The following is a 10,085-nucleotide window of genomic DNA, read 5'->3' as shown; positions in this document are numbered from 1 at the left end:
ACAGCAACACCACACTGGATATTCCCAATCTCATCTGATTTTGGAAGCTAAGCAGTGTTGGGCCTGGTTAGTACTTGGATGGGAGACCACCTGGGAATACAAGGTGCTGTAGATATTTTTATACTACCAACACCGTTCTGTTGATGCATTCCATTTTCAAACGTATTCATTTATGAACCAGTAGTTAGAAGTAGAAAAGTACTAACAGAAACCATAAAGCTCTTCTACAGCCATACCACACTGGATATGCCCAATCTCATCTGATCTTGTAAGCTAAGCAGTGTTGGGCCTGGTTAGTACTTGGATGGGAGACCACCTGGGAATACAAGGTGCTGTAGATATTTTTATACTGCCAACACCATTCTGTTCATGCATTCCATTTTAAAACGTATTCATTTATGAACCAGTAGTTAGAAGTAGAAAAGTTCTAACAGAAACCAGAAAGTTCATCTACAGCAACACCACACTGGATATGCCCAATCTCATCTGATCTTGGAAGCTAAGCCGTGTTGGGCCTGGTTAGTACTTGGATGGGAGACCACCTGGGAATACAAGGTGCTGTAGATATTTTTATACTGCCAACACCGTTCTGTTGATGCATTCCATTTTAAAACGTATTCATTTATGAACCAGTAGTTAGAAGTAGAAAAGTTCTAACAGAAACCAGAAAGTTCATTTACAGCAACACCACACTGGATACGCCCAATCTCATCTGATCTTGGAAGCTAAGCAGTGTTGGGCCTGGTTAGTACTTGGATGGGAGACCACCCGGTAATACAAGGTGCTGTAGATATTTTTATACTGCCAACACCGTTCTGTTGATGCATTCCATTTTCAAACGTATTCATTTATGAACCAGTAGTTAGAAGTAGAAAAGTTCTAACAGAAACCACGAAGCTCATCTACAGCCACACCACACTGGATAAGCCCAATCTCATCTGATCTTGGAAGCTAAGCAGTGTTGGGCCTGGTTAGTACTTGAATGGGAGACCACCTGGGAATTCAAAGTGCTGTAGATATTTGTATACTGCCAACACCGTTCTGTTAATGCATTCCATTTTCAAACGTATTCATTTATGAACCAGTAGTTAGAAGTAGAAAAGTTCTAACAGAAACCACAAAACTCATCTACAGCCACACCACACTGGATACGCCCAATCTCATCTGATCTTGGAAGCTAAGCAGTGTTGGGCCTGGTTACTACTTGGATGGGAGACCACCTGGGTATACAAGGTGCTGTAGATATTTTTATACTGCCAACACCGTTCTGTTGATGCATTCCATTTTCAAACATATTCATTTATGAACCAGTAGTTAGAAGTAGAAAAGTTCTAACAGAAACCACAAAGCTCATCTACAGCCACACCACACTGGATACGCCCAATCTCATCTGATCTTGGAAGCTAAGCAGTGTTGGCCTGGTTAGTACTTGGATGGGAGACCACCTGGGAATACAAGGTGCTGTAGATATTTTTATACTACCAACACCGTTCTGTTGATGCATTCCATTTTCAAACGTATTCATTTATGAACCAGTAGTTAGAAGTAGAAAAGTACTAACAGAAACCATAAAGCTCTTCTACAGCCACACCACACTGGATATGCCCAATCTCATCTGATCCTGGAAACTAAGCAGTGTTGGGCCTGGTTAGTACTTGGATGGGAGACCACCTGGGAATACAAGGTGCTGTAGATAATTTTATACTGCCAACACCGTTCTGTTGATGCGTTCCATTTTAAAACCTATTCATTTATGAACCAGTAGTTAGAAGTAGAAAAGTTCTAACAGAAACCAGCAAGTTCATCTACAGCAACACCACACTGGATACGCCCAATCTCATCTGATCTTGGAAGCTAAGCAGTGTTGGGCCTGGTTAGTACTTGGATGGGAGACCACCTGGGAATACAAGGTGCTGTAGATATTTTTATACTGCCAACACCGTTCTGTTGATGCATTCCATTTTCAAACGTATTCATTTATGAACCAGTAGTTAGAAGTAGAAAAGTACTAACCGAAACTATAAAGCTCTTATACAGCCACACCACACTGGATATGCCCAATCTCATCTGATCTTGGAAGCTAAGCAGTGTTGGGCCTGTTTAGTACTTGGATGGGAGACCACCTGGGAATACAAGGTGCTGTAGATATTTTTATACTGCCAACACCGTTCTGTTGATGCATTCCATTTTCAAACGTATTCATTTATGAACCAGTAGTTAGAAGTAGAAAAGTTCTAACAGAAACCACAAAGCTCATCTACAGCCACACCACACTGGATACGCCCAATCTCATCTGATCTTGGAAGCAAAGCAGTGTTGGGTCTGGTTAGTACTTGGATGGGAGACCACCTGGGAATACAAGGTGCTGTAGATATTTTTATACTGCCAACACCGTTCTGTTGATGCATTCCATTTTCAAACGTATTCATTTATGAACCAGTAGTTAGAAGTAGAAAAGTTCTAACAGAAACCACAAAGCTCATCTACAGCCACACCACACTGAATACGCCCAATCTCATCTGATCTTGGAAGCTAAGCAGTGTTGGGCTTGGTTAGTACTTGGATGGGAGACCACCTGGGAATACAAGGTGCTGTAAATATTTTTATACTACCAACACCGTTCTGTTGATGCATTCCATTTTCAAACGTATTCATTTATGAAACAGTAGTTGGAAGTAGAAAAGTTCTAACAGAAACCATAAAGCTCAACTACAGCCACACCACACTGGATATTCCCAATCTGATCTGATTTTGGAAGCTAAGCAGTGTTGGGCCTGGTTAGTACTTGGATGGGAGACCACCTGGGAATACAAGGTGCTGTAGATATTTTTATACTACCAACACCGTTCTGTTGATGCATTCCATTTTCAAACGTATTCATTTATGAACCAGTAGTTAGAAGTAGAAAAGTACTAACAGAAACCATAAAGCTCTTCTACAGCCACACCACACTGGATATGCCCAATCTCATCTGATCTTGTAAGCTAAGCAGTGTTGGGCCTGGTTAGTACTTGGATGGGAGACCACCTGGGAATACAAGGTGCTGTAGATATTTTTATACTGCCAACACCATTCTGTTCATGCATTCCATTTTAAAACGTATTCATTTATGAACCAGTAGTTAGAAGTAGAAAAGTTCTAACAGAAACCAGAAAGTTCATCTACAGCAACACCACACTGGATATGCCCAATCTCATCTGATCTTGGAAGCTAAGCCGTGTTGGGCCTGGTTAGTACTTGAATGGGAGACCACCTGGGAATACAAGGTGCTGTAGATATTTTTATACTGCCAACACCGTTCTGTTGATGCATTCCATTTTCAAATGTATTCATTTATGAACCAGTAGTTAGAAGTAGAAAAGTTCAAACAGAAACCACAAATTTCATTTACAGCCACACCACACTGAATACGCCCAATCTCATCTGATCTTGGAAGCTAAGCAGTGTTGGGCCTGGTTAGTACTTGGATGGGAGACCACCTGGGAATACAAGGTGCTGTAGATATTTTTATACTGCCAACACCGTTCTGTTGATGCATTCCATTTTCAAACGTATTCATTTATGAACCAGTAGTTAGAAGTAGAAAAGTTCTAACAGAAACCACAAAGCTCATCTACAGCCACACCACACTGGATTCGCCCAATCTCATCTGAGCTTGAAAGCTAAGCAGTGTTGGGCCTGGTTAGTACTTGGATGGGAGACCACCTGGGAATACAAGGTGCTGTAGATATTTTTATACTGCCAACACCGTTCTGTTGATGCATTCCATTTTAAAACGTATTCATTTATGAACCAGTAGTTAGAAGTAGAAAAGTTCTAACAGAAACCAGAAAGTTCATTTACAGCAACACCACACTGGATACGCCCAATCTCATCTGATCTTGGAAGCTAAGCAGTGTTGGGCCTGGTTAGTACTTGGATGGGAGACCACCCGGTAATACAAGGTGCTGTAGATATTTTTATACTGCCAACACCGTTCTGTTGATGCATTCCATTTTCAAACGTATTCATTTATGAACCAGTAGTTAGAAGTAGAAAAGTTCTAACAGAAACCACGAAGCTCATCTACAGCCACACCACACTGGATAAGCCCAATCTCATCTGATCTTGGAAGCTAAGCAGTGTTGGGCCTGGTTAGTACTTGAATGGGAGACCACCTGGGAATTCAAAGTGCTGTAGATATTTGTATACTGCCAACACCGTTCTGTTAATGCATTCCATTTTCAAACGTATTCATTTATGAACCAGTAGTTAGAAGTAGAAAAGTTCTAACAGAAACCACAAAACTCATCTACAGCCACACCACACTGGATACGCCCAATCTCATCTGATCTTGGAAGCTAAGCAGTGTTGGGCCTGGTTACTACTTGGATGGGAGACCACCTGGGAATACAAGGTGCTGTAGATATTTTTATACTGCCAACACCGTTCTGTTGATGCATTCCATTTTCAAACATATTCATTTATGAACCAGTAGTTAGAAGTAGAAAAGTTCTAACAGAAACCACAAAGCTCATCTACAGCCACACCACACTGGATACGCCCAATCTCATCTGATCTTGGAAACTAAGCAGTGTTGGCCTGGTTAGTACTTGGATGGGAGACCACCTGGGAATACAAGGTGCTGTAGATTATTTTATACTGCCAACACCGTTCTGTTGATGCATTCTATTTTAAAACTTATTCATTTATGAACCAGTAGTTAGAAGTAGAAAAGTTCTAACAGAAACCAGCAAGTTCATCTACAGCAACACCACACTGGATACGCCCAATCTCATCTGATCTTGGAAGCTAAGCAGTGTTGGGCCTGGTTAGTACTTGGATGGGAGACCACCTGGGAATACAAGGTGCTGAAGATATTTTTATACTGCCAACACCGTTCTGTTGATGCATTCCATTTTCAAACGTATTCATTTATGAACCAGTAGTTAGAAGTAGAACAGTTCTAACAGAAACCACAAAGCTCATCTACAGCCACACCACACTGGATACACCCAATCTCATCTGTTCTTGGAAGCTAAGCAGTGTTGGGCCTGGTTAGTACTTGGATGGGAAACCACCTGGGAATACAAGGTGCTGTAGATATTTTTATACTACCAACACTGTTCTGTTGATGCATTCCATTTTCAAACGTATTCATTTATGAACCAGTAGTTAGAAGTAGAAATGTTCTAACAGAAACCATAAAGCTCATCTACAGCCACACCACACTGGATACGCCCAATCTCATCTGATCTTGGAAGCTAAACAGTGTTGGGCCTGGTTTGTACTTGGATGGGAGACCACCTGGGAATACAAGGTGCTGTAGATATTTTTATACTACCAACACCGTTCTGTTGATGCATTCCATTTTCAAACGTATTCATTTATGAACCAGTAGTTAGAAGTAGAAAAGTACTAACAGAAACCATAAAGCTCTTCTACAGCCACACCACACTGGATATGCCCAATCTCATCTGATCCTGGAAACTAAGCAGTGTTGGGCCTGGTTAGTACTTGGATGGGAGACCACCTGGGAATACAAGGTGCTGTAGATAATTTTATACTGCCAACACCGTTCTGTTGATGCGTTCCATTTTAAAACCTATTCATTTATGAACCAGTAGTTAGAAGTAGAAAAGTTCTAACAGAAACCAGCAAGTTCATCTACAGCAACACCACACTGGATACGCCCAATCTCATCTGATCTTGGAAGCTAAGCAGTGTTGGGCCTGGTTAGTACTTGGATGGGAGACCACCTGGGAATACAAGGTGCTGTAGATATTTTTATACTGCCAACACCGTTCTGTTGATGCATTCCATTTTCAAACGTATTCATTTATGAACCAGTAGTTAGAAGTAGAAAAGTACTAACCGAAACTATAAAGCTCTTATACAGCCACACCACACTGGATATGCCCAATCTCATCTGATCTTGGAAGCTAAGCAGTGTTGGGCCTGTTTAGTACTTGGATGGGAGACCACCTGGGAATACAAGGTGCTGTAGATATTTTTATACTGCCAACACCGTTCTGTTGATGCATTCCATTTTCAAACGTATTCATTTATGAACCAGTAGTTAGAAGTAGAAAAGTTCTAACAGAAACCACAAAGCTCATCTACAGCCACACCACACTGGATACGCCCAATCTCATCTGATCTTGGAAGCAAAGCAGTGTTGGGTCTGGTTAGTACTTGGATGGGAGACCACCTGGGAATACAAGGTGCTGTAGATATTTTTATACTGCCAACACCGTTCTGTTGATGCATTCCATTTTCAAACGTATTCATTTATGAACCAGTAGTTAGAAGTAGAAAAGTTCTAACAGAAACCACAAAGCTCATCTACAGCCACACCACACTGAATACGCCCAATCTCATCTGATCTTGGAAGCTAAGCAGTGTTGGGCTTGGTTAGTACTTGGATGGGAGACCACCTGGGAATACAAGGTGCTGTAAATATTTTTATACTACCAACACCGTTCTGTTGATGCATTCCATTTTCAAACGTATTCATTTATGAAACAGTAGTTGGAAGTAGAAAAGTTCTAACAGAAACCATAAAGCTCAACTACAGCCACACCACACTGGATATTCCCAATCTGATCTGATTTTGGAAGCTAAGCAGTGTTGGGCCTGGTTAGTACTTGGATGGGAGACCACCTGGGAATACAAGGTGCTGTAGATATTTTTATACTACCAACACCGTTCTGTTGATGCATTCCATTTTCAAACGTATTCATTTATGAACCAGTAGTTAGAAGTAGAAAAGTACTAACAGAAACCATAAAGCTCTTCTACAGCCACACCACACTGGATATGCCCAATCTCATCTGATCTTGTAAGCTAAGCAGTGTTGGGCCTGGTTAGTACTTGGATGGGAGACCACCTGGGAATACAAGGTGCTGTAGATATTTTTATACTGCCAACACCATTCTGTTCATGCATTCCATTTTAAAACGTATTCATTTATGAACCAGTAGTTAGAAGTAGAAAAGTTCTAACAGAAACCAGAAAGTTCATCTACAGCAACACCACACTGGATATGCCCAATCTCATCTGATCTTGGAAGCTAAGCCGTGTTGGGCCTGGTTAGTACTTGAATGGGAGACCACCTGGGAATACAAGGTGCTGTAGATATTTTTATACTGCCAACACCGTTCTGTTGATGCATTCCATTTTCAAATGTATTCATTTATGAACCAGTAGTTAGAAGTAGAAAAGTTCAAACAGAAACCACAAATTTCATTTACAGCCACACCACACTGAATACGCCCAATCTCATCTGATCTTGGAAGCTAAGCAGTGTTGGGCCTGGTTAGTACTTGGATGGGAGACCACCTGGGAATACAAGGTGCTGTAGATATTTTTATACTGCCAACACCGTTCTGTTGATGCATTCCATTTTCAAACGTATTCATTTATGAACCAGTAGTTAGAAGTAGAAAAGTTCTAACAGAAACCACAAAGCTCATCTACAGCCACACCACACTGGATTCGCCCAATCTCATCTGAGCTTGAAAGCTAAGCAGTGTTGGGCCTGGTTAGTACTTGGATGGGAGACCACCTGGGAATACAAGGTGCTGTAGATATTTTTATACTGCCAACACCGTTCTGTTGATGCATTCCATTTTAAAACGTATTCATTTATGAACCAGTAGTTAGAAGTAGAAAAGTTCTAACAGAAACCAGAAAGTTCATTTACAGCAACACCACACTGGATACGCCCAATCTCATCTGATCTTGGAAGCTAAGCAGTGTTGGGCCTGGTTAGTACTTGGATGGGAGACCACCCGGTAATACAAGGTGCTGTAGATATTTTTATACTGCCAACACCGTTCTGTTGATGCATTCCATTTTCAAACGTATTCATTTATGAACCAGTAGTTAGAAGTAGAAAAGTTCTAACAGAAACCACGAAGCTCATCTACAGCCACACCACACTGGATAAGCCCAATCTCATCTGATCTTGGAAGCTAAGCAGTGTTGGGCCTGGTTAGTACTTGAATGGGAGACCACCTGGGAATTCAAAGTGCTGTAGATATTTGTATACTGCCAACACCGTTCTGTTAATGCATTCCATTTTCAAACGTATTCATTTATGAACCAGTAGTTAGAAGTAGAAAAGTTCTAACAGAAACCACAAAACTCATCTACAGCCACACCACACTGGATACGCCCAATCTCATCTGATCTTGGAAGCTAAGCAGTGTTGGGCCTGGTTACTACTTGGATGGGAGACCACCTGGGAATACAAGGTGCTGTAGATATTTTTATACTGCCAACACCGTTCTGTTGATGCATTCCATTTTCAAACATATTCATTTATGAACCAGTAGTTAGAAGTAGAAAAGTTCTAACAGAAACCACAAAGCTCATCTACAGCCACACCACACTGGATACGCCCAATCTCATCTGATCTTGGAAACTAAGCAGTGTTGGCCTGGTTAGTACTTGGATGGGAGACCACCTGGGAATACAAGGTGCTGTAGATTATTTTATACTGCCAACACCGTTCTGTTGATGCATTCTATTTTAAAACTTATTCATTTATGAACCAGTAGTTAGAAGTAGAAAAGTTCTAACAGAAACCAGCAAGTTCATCTACAGCAACACCACACTGGATACGCCCAATCTCATCTGATCTTGGAAGCTAAGCAGTGTTGGGCCTGGTTAGTACTTGGATGGGAGACCACCTGGGAATACAAGGTGCTGAAGATATTTTTATACTGCCAACACCGTTCTGTTGATGCATTCCATTTTCAAACGTATTCATTTATGAACCAGTAGTTAGAAGTAGAACAGTTCTAACAGAAACCACAAAGCTCATCTACAGCCACACCACACTGGATACACCCAATCTCATCTGTTCTTGGAAGCTAAGCAGTGTTGGGCCTGGTTAGTACTTGGATGGGAAACCACCTGGGAATACAAGGTGCTGTAGATATTTTTATACTACCAACACTGTTCTGTTGATGCATTCCATTTTCAAACGTATTCATTTATGAACCAGTAGTTAGAAGTAGAAATGTTCTAACAGAAACCATAAAGCTCATCTACAGCCACACCACACTGGATACGCCCAATCTCATCTGATCTTGGAAGCTAAACAGTGTTGGGCCTGGTTTGTACTTGGATGGGAGACCACCTGGGAATACAAGGTGCTGTAGATATTTTTATACTACCAACACCGTTCTGTTGATGCATTCCATTTTCAAACGTATTCATTTATGAACCAGTAGTTAGAAGTAGAAAAGTACTAACAGAAACCATAAAGCTCTTCTACAGCCACACCACACTGGATATGCCCAATCTCATCTGATCCTGGAAGCTAAGCAGTGTTGGGCCTGGTTAGTACTTGGATGGGAGACCACCTGGGAATACAAGGTGCTGTAGATAATTTTATACTGCCAACACCGTTCTGTTGATGCGTTCCATTTTAAAACCTATTCATTTATGAACCAGTAGTTAGAAGTAGAAAAGTTCTAACAGAAACCAGCAAGTTCATCTACAGCAACACCACACTGGATACGCCCAATCTCATCTGATCTTGGAAGCTAAGCAGTGTTGGGCCTGGTTAGTACTTGGATGGGAGACCACCTGGGAATACAAGGTGCTGTAGATATTTTTATACTGCCAACACCGTTCTGTTGATGCATTCCATTTTCAAACGTATTCATTTATGAACCAGTAGTTAGAAGTAGAAAAGTTCTAACAGAAACCACAAAGCTCATCTACAGCCACACCACACTGGATACGCCCAATCTCATCTGATCTTGGAAGCTAAGCAGTGTTGGGCCTGGTTAGTACTTGGATGGGAGACCACCTGGAAATACAAGGTGCTGTAGATATTTTTATGCTGCCAACACCGTTCTGTTGATGCATTCCATTTTCAAACGTATTCATTTATGAACCAGTAGTTAGAAGTAGAAAAGTTCTAACAGAAACCACAAAGCCCATCTACAGCCACACCACACTGGATACACCCAATCTCATCTGATCTTGGAAGCTAAGCAGTGTTGGGCCTGGTTAGTATTTGGATGGGAGACCACCTGGGAATACAAAGTGCTGTAGATATTTTTATACTGCCAACACCGTTCTGTTGA

The 10,085-nt window shown here is 41.3% G+C and overlaps 30 non-coding genes and 15 pseudogenes across 30 annotated transcripts in view; all 45 read left to right on the top strand.

Annotated features, from left to right (window-relative positions):
- LOC134885204 (5S ribosomal RNA) overlaps positions 1 to 115 on the top strand; it is a 119-nt gene extending 4 nt beyond the window's left edge. Inside the window, exon 1 of the ribosomal RNA XR_010169325.1 lies at positions 1 to 115. This exon is cut by the window's left edge and continues 4 nt beyond it. This is a non-coding gene — a ribosomal RNA (5S ribosomal RNA).
- Positions 116 to 222: 107 nt separating this feature from the next.
- LOC135069377 (5S ribosomal RNA) lies at positions 223 to 341 on the top strand. Its single transcript, XR_010255560.1, has one exon. It is a non-coding gene; the product is annotated as a 5S ribosomal RNA (ribosomal RNA).
- Positions 342 to 448: 107 nt separating this feature from the next.
- Positions 449 to 567, top strand: LOC134885548 (5S ribosomal RNA). Its single transcript, XR_010169661.1, has one exon. It is a non-coding gene; the product is annotated as a 5S ribosomal RNA (ribosomal RNA).
- A 107-nt stretch (positions 568 to 674) lies between these two features.
- LOC134889525 (5S ribosomal RNA) lies at positions 675 to 793 on the top strand (annotated as a pseudogene).
- A 107-nt stretch (positions 794 to 900) lies between these two features.
- LOC134889093 (5S ribosomal RNA) lies at positions 901 to 1,019 on the top strand (annotated as a pseudogene).
- Positions 1,020 to 1,126: 107 nt separating this feature from the next.
- LOC134885869 (5S ribosomal RNA) lies at positions 1,127 to 1,245 on the top strand. The gene has a single exon (XR_010169973.1). It is a non-coding gene; the product is annotated as a 5S ribosomal RNA (ribosomal RNA).
- A 107-nt stretch (positions 1,246 to 1,352) lies between these two features.
- LOC135063157 (5S ribosomal RNA) lies at positions 1,353 to 1,470 on the top strand. The gene has a single exon (XR_010249494.1). It is a non-coding gene; the product is annotated as a 5S ribosomal RNA (ribosomal RNA).
- A 107-nt stretch (positions 1,471 to 1,577) lies between these two features.
- On the top strand, positions 1,578 to 1,696 carry LOC134887049 (5S ribosomal RNA; annotated as a pseudogene).
- A 107-nt stretch (positions 1,697 to 1,803) lies between these two features.
- Positions 1,804 to 1,922, top strand: LOC135059950 (5S ribosomal RNA). The gene has a single exon (XR_010246345.1). It is a non-coding gene; the product is annotated as a 5S ribosomal RNA (ribosomal RNA).
- Positions 1,923 to 2,029: 107 nt separating this feature from the next.
- Positions 2,030 to 2,148, top strand: LOC134885900 (5S ribosomal RNA). Its single transcript, XR_010170003.1, has one exon. It is a non-coding gene; the product is annotated as a 5S ribosomal RNA (ribosomal RNA).
- Positions 2,149 to 2,255: 107 nt separating this feature from the next.
- LOC135067765 (5S ribosomal RNA) lies at positions 2,256 to 2,374 on the top strand. The gene has a single exon (XR_010253975.1). It is a non-coding gene; the product is annotated as a 5S ribosomal RNA (ribosomal RNA).
- Positions 2,375 to 2,481: 107 nt separating this feature from the next.
- On the top strand, positions 2,482 to 2,600 carry LOC135066530 (5S ribosomal RNA). Its single transcript, XR_010252777.1, has one exon. It is a non-coding gene; the product is annotated as a 5S ribosomal RNA (ribosomal RNA).
- Positions 2,601 to 2,707: 107 nt separating this feature from the next.
- On the top strand, positions 2,708 to 2,826 carry LOC134891793 (5S ribosomal RNA; annotated as a pseudogene).
- Positions 2,827 to 2,933: 107 nt separating this feature from the next.
- LOC134887070 (5S ribosomal RNA) lies at positions 2,934 to 3,052 on the top strand (annotated as a pseudogene).
- Positions 3,053 to 3,159: 107 nt separating this feature from the next.
- On the top strand, positions 3,160 to 3,278 carry LOC134888157 (5S ribosomal RNA; annotated as a pseudogene).
- Positions 3,279 to 3,385: 107 nt separating this feature from the next.
- Positions 3,386 to 3,504, top strand: LOC134902102 (5S ribosomal RNA). Its single transcript, XR_010175577.1, has one exon. It is a non-coding gene; the product is annotated as a 5S ribosomal RNA (ribosomal RNA).
- Positions 3,505 to 3,611: 107 nt separating this feature from the next.
- Positions 3,612 to 3,730, top strand: LOC135069611 (5S ribosomal RNA). Its single transcript, XR_010255789.1, has one exon. It is a non-coding gene; the product is annotated as a 5S ribosomal RNA (ribosomal RNA).
- Positions 3,731 to 3,837: 107 nt separating this feature from the next.
- Positions 3,838 to 3,956, top strand: LOC134889523 (5S ribosomal RNA; annotated as a pseudogene).
- Positions 3,957 to 4,063: 107 nt separating this feature from the next.
- LOC134889092 (5S ribosomal RNA) lies at positions 4,064 to 4,182 on the top strand (annotated as a pseudogene).
- A 107-nt stretch (positions 4,183 to 4,289) lies between these two features.
- On the top strand, positions 4,290 to 4,408 carry LOC135064168 (5S ribosomal RNA). The gene has a single exon (XR_010250480.1). It is a non-coding gene; the product is annotated as a 5S ribosomal RNA (ribosomal RNA).
- A 107-nt stretch (positions 4,409 to 4,515) lies between these two features.
- Positions 4,516 to 4,633, top strand: LOC135070890 (5S ribosomal RNA). Its single transcript, XR_010257040.1, has one exon. It is a non-coding gene; the product is annotated as a 5S ribosomal RNA (ribosomal RNA).
- A 107-nt stretch (positions 4,634 to 4,740) lies between these two features.
- On the top strand, positions 4,741 to 4,859 carry LOC135069799 (5S ribosomal RNA). The gene has a single exon (XR_010255981.1). It is a non-coding gene; the product is annotated as a 5S ribosomal RNA (ribosomal RNA).
- Positions 4,860 to 4,966: 107 nt separating this feature from the next.
- Positions 4,967 to 5,085, top strand: LOC135063343 (5S ribosomal RNA). The gene has a single exon (XR_010249677.1). It is a non-coding gene; the product is annotated as a 5S ribosomal RNA (ribosomal RNA).
- A 107-nt stretch (positions 5,086 to 5,192) lies between these two features.
- LOC135063587 (5S ribosomal RNA) lies at positions 5,193 to 5,311 on the top strand. Its single transcript, XR_010249914.1, has one exon. It is a non-coding gene; the product is annotated as a 5S ribosomal RNA (ribosomal RNA).
- A 107-nt stretch (positions 5,312 to 5,418) lies between these two features.
- On the top strand, positions 5,419 to 5,537 carry LOC134887048 (5S ribosomal RNA; annotated as a pseudogene).
- Positions 5,538 to 5,644: 107 nt separating this feature from the next.
- Positions 5,645 to 5,763, top strand: LOC135059949 (5S ribosomal RNA). Its single transcript, XR_010246344.1, has one exon. It is a non-coding gene; the product is annotated as a 5S ribosomal RNA (ribosomal RNA).
- A 107-nt stretch (positions 5,764 to 5,870) lies between these two features.
- LOC134885899 (5S ribosomal RNA) lies at positions 5,871 to 5,989 on the top strand. The gene has a single exon (XR_010170002.1). It is a non-coding gene; the product is annotated as a 5S ribosomal RNA (ribosomal RNA).
- Positions 5,990 to 6,096: 107 nt separating this feature from the next.
- On the top strand, positions 6,097 to 6,215 carry LOC135067764 (5S ribosomal RNA). The gene has a single exon (XR_010253974.1). It is a non-coding gene; the product is annotated as a 5S ribosomal RNA (ribosomal RNA).
- Positions 6,216 to 6,322: 107 nt separating this feature from the next.
- LOC135066529 (5S ribosomal RNA) lies at positions 6,323 to 6,441 on the top strand. The gene has a single exon (XR_010252776.1). It is a non-coding gene; the product is annotated as a 5S ribosomal RNA (ribosomal RNA).
- Positions 6,442 to 6,548: 107 nt separating this feature from the next.
- LOC134891792 (5S ribosomal RNA) lies at positions 6,549 to 6,667 on the top strand (annotated as a pseudogene).
- Positions 6,668 to 6,774: 107 nt separating this feature from the next.
- On the top strand, positions 6,775 to 6,893 carry LOC134887069 (5S ribosomal RNA; annotated as a pseudogene).
- A 107-nt stretch (positions 6,894 to 7,000) lies between these two features.
- Positions 7,001 to 7,119, top strand: LOC134888156 (5S ribosomal RNA; annotated as a pseudogene).
- A 107-nt stretch (positions 7,120 to 7,226) lies between these two features.
- Positions 7,227 to 7,345, top strand: LOC134902101 (5S ribosomal RNA). The gene has a single exon (XR_010175576.1). It is a non-coding gene; the product is annotated as a 5S ribosomal RNA (ribosomal RNA).
- A 107-nt stretch (positions 7,346 to 7,452) lies between these two features.
- LOC135069609 (5S ribosomal RNA) lies at positions 7,453 to 7,571 on the top strand. Its single transcript, XR_010255787.1, has one exon. It is a non-coding gene; the product is annotated as a 5S ribosomal RNA (ribosomal RNA).
- A 107-nt stretch (positions 7,572 to 7,678) lies between these two features.
- On the top strand, positions 7,679 to 7,797 carry LOC134889522 (5S ribosomal RNA; annotated as a pseudogene).
- A 107-nt stretch (positions 7,798 to 7,904) lies between these two features.
- LOC134889091 (5S ribosomal RNA) lies at positions 7,905 to 8,023 on the top strand (annotated as a pseudogene).
- A 107-nt stretch (positions 8,024 to 8,130) lies between these two features.
- Positions 8,131 to 8,249, top strand: LOC135064167 (5S ribosomal RNA). Its single transcript, XR_010250479.1, has one exon. It is a non-coding gene; the product is annotated as a 5S ribosomal RNA (ribosomal RNA).
- Positions 8,250 to 8,356: 107 nt separating this feature from the next.
- Positions 8,357 to 8,474, top strand: LOC135070889 (5S ribosomal RNA). Its single transcript, XR_010257039.1, has one exon. It is a non-coding gene; the product is annotated as a 5S ribosomal RNA (ribosomal RNA).
- A 107-nt stretch (positions 8,475 to 8,581) lies between these two features.
- LOC135069798 (5S ribosomal RNA) lies at positions 8,582 to 8,700 on the top strand. Its single transcript, XR_010255980.1, has one exon. It is a non-coding gene; the product is annotated as a 5S ribosomal RNA (ribosomal RNA).
- Positions 8,701 to 8,807: 107 nt separating this feature from the next.
- LOC135063342 (5S ribosomal RNA) lies at positions 8,808 to 8,926 on the top strand. Its single transcript, XR_010249676.1, has one exon. It is a non-coding gene; the product is annotated as a 5S ribosomal RNA (ribosomal RNA).
- Positions 8,927 to 9,033: 107 nt separating this feature from the next.
- Positions 9,034 to 9,152, top strand: LOC135063586 (5S ribosomal RNA). The gene has a single exon (XR_010249913.1). It is a non-coding gene; the product is annotated as a 5S ribosomal RNA (ribosomal RNA).
- Positions 9,153 to 9,259: 107 nt separating this feature from the next.
- On the top strand, positions 9,260 to 9,378 carry LOC134887513 (5S ribosomal RNA; annotated as a pseudogene).
- Positions 9,379 to 9,485: 107 nt separating this feature from the next.
- On the top strand, positions 9,486 to 9,604 carry LOC135059947 (5S ribosomal RNA). The gene has a single exon (XR_010246342.1). It is a non-coding gene; the product is annotated as a 5S ribosomal RNA (ribosomal RNA).
- A 107-nt stretch (positions 9,605 to 9,711) lies between these two features.
- LOC135063504 (5S ribosomal RNA) lies at positions 9,712 to 9,830 on the top strand. The gene has a single exon (XR_010249832.1). It is a non-coding gene; the product is annotated as a 5S ribosomal RNA (ribosomal RNA).
- Positions 9,831 to 9,937: 107 nt separating this feature from the next.
- On the top strand, positions 9,938 to 10,056 carry LOC135068258 (5S ribosomal RNA). The gene has a single exon (XR_010254462.1). It is a non-coding gene; the product is annotated as a 5S ribosomal RNA (ribosomal RNA).
- Positions 10,057 to 10,085: the final 29 nt, after the last annotated feature.

The sequence above is a fragment of the Pseudophryne corroboree genome, chromosome 3, assembly GCF_028390025.1.
Source record: "Pseudophryne corroboree isolate aPseCor3 chromosome 3, aPseCor3.hap2, whole genome shotgun sequence".
Lineage (NCBI taxonomy): Eukaryota > Metazoa > Chordata > Amphibia > Anura > Myobatrachidae > Pseudophryne > Pseudophryne corroboree.
The sequence above is the reverse complement of the archived record's forward strand: the minus strand, read 5'-3'. Positions and strand labels throughout refer to the sequence as shown.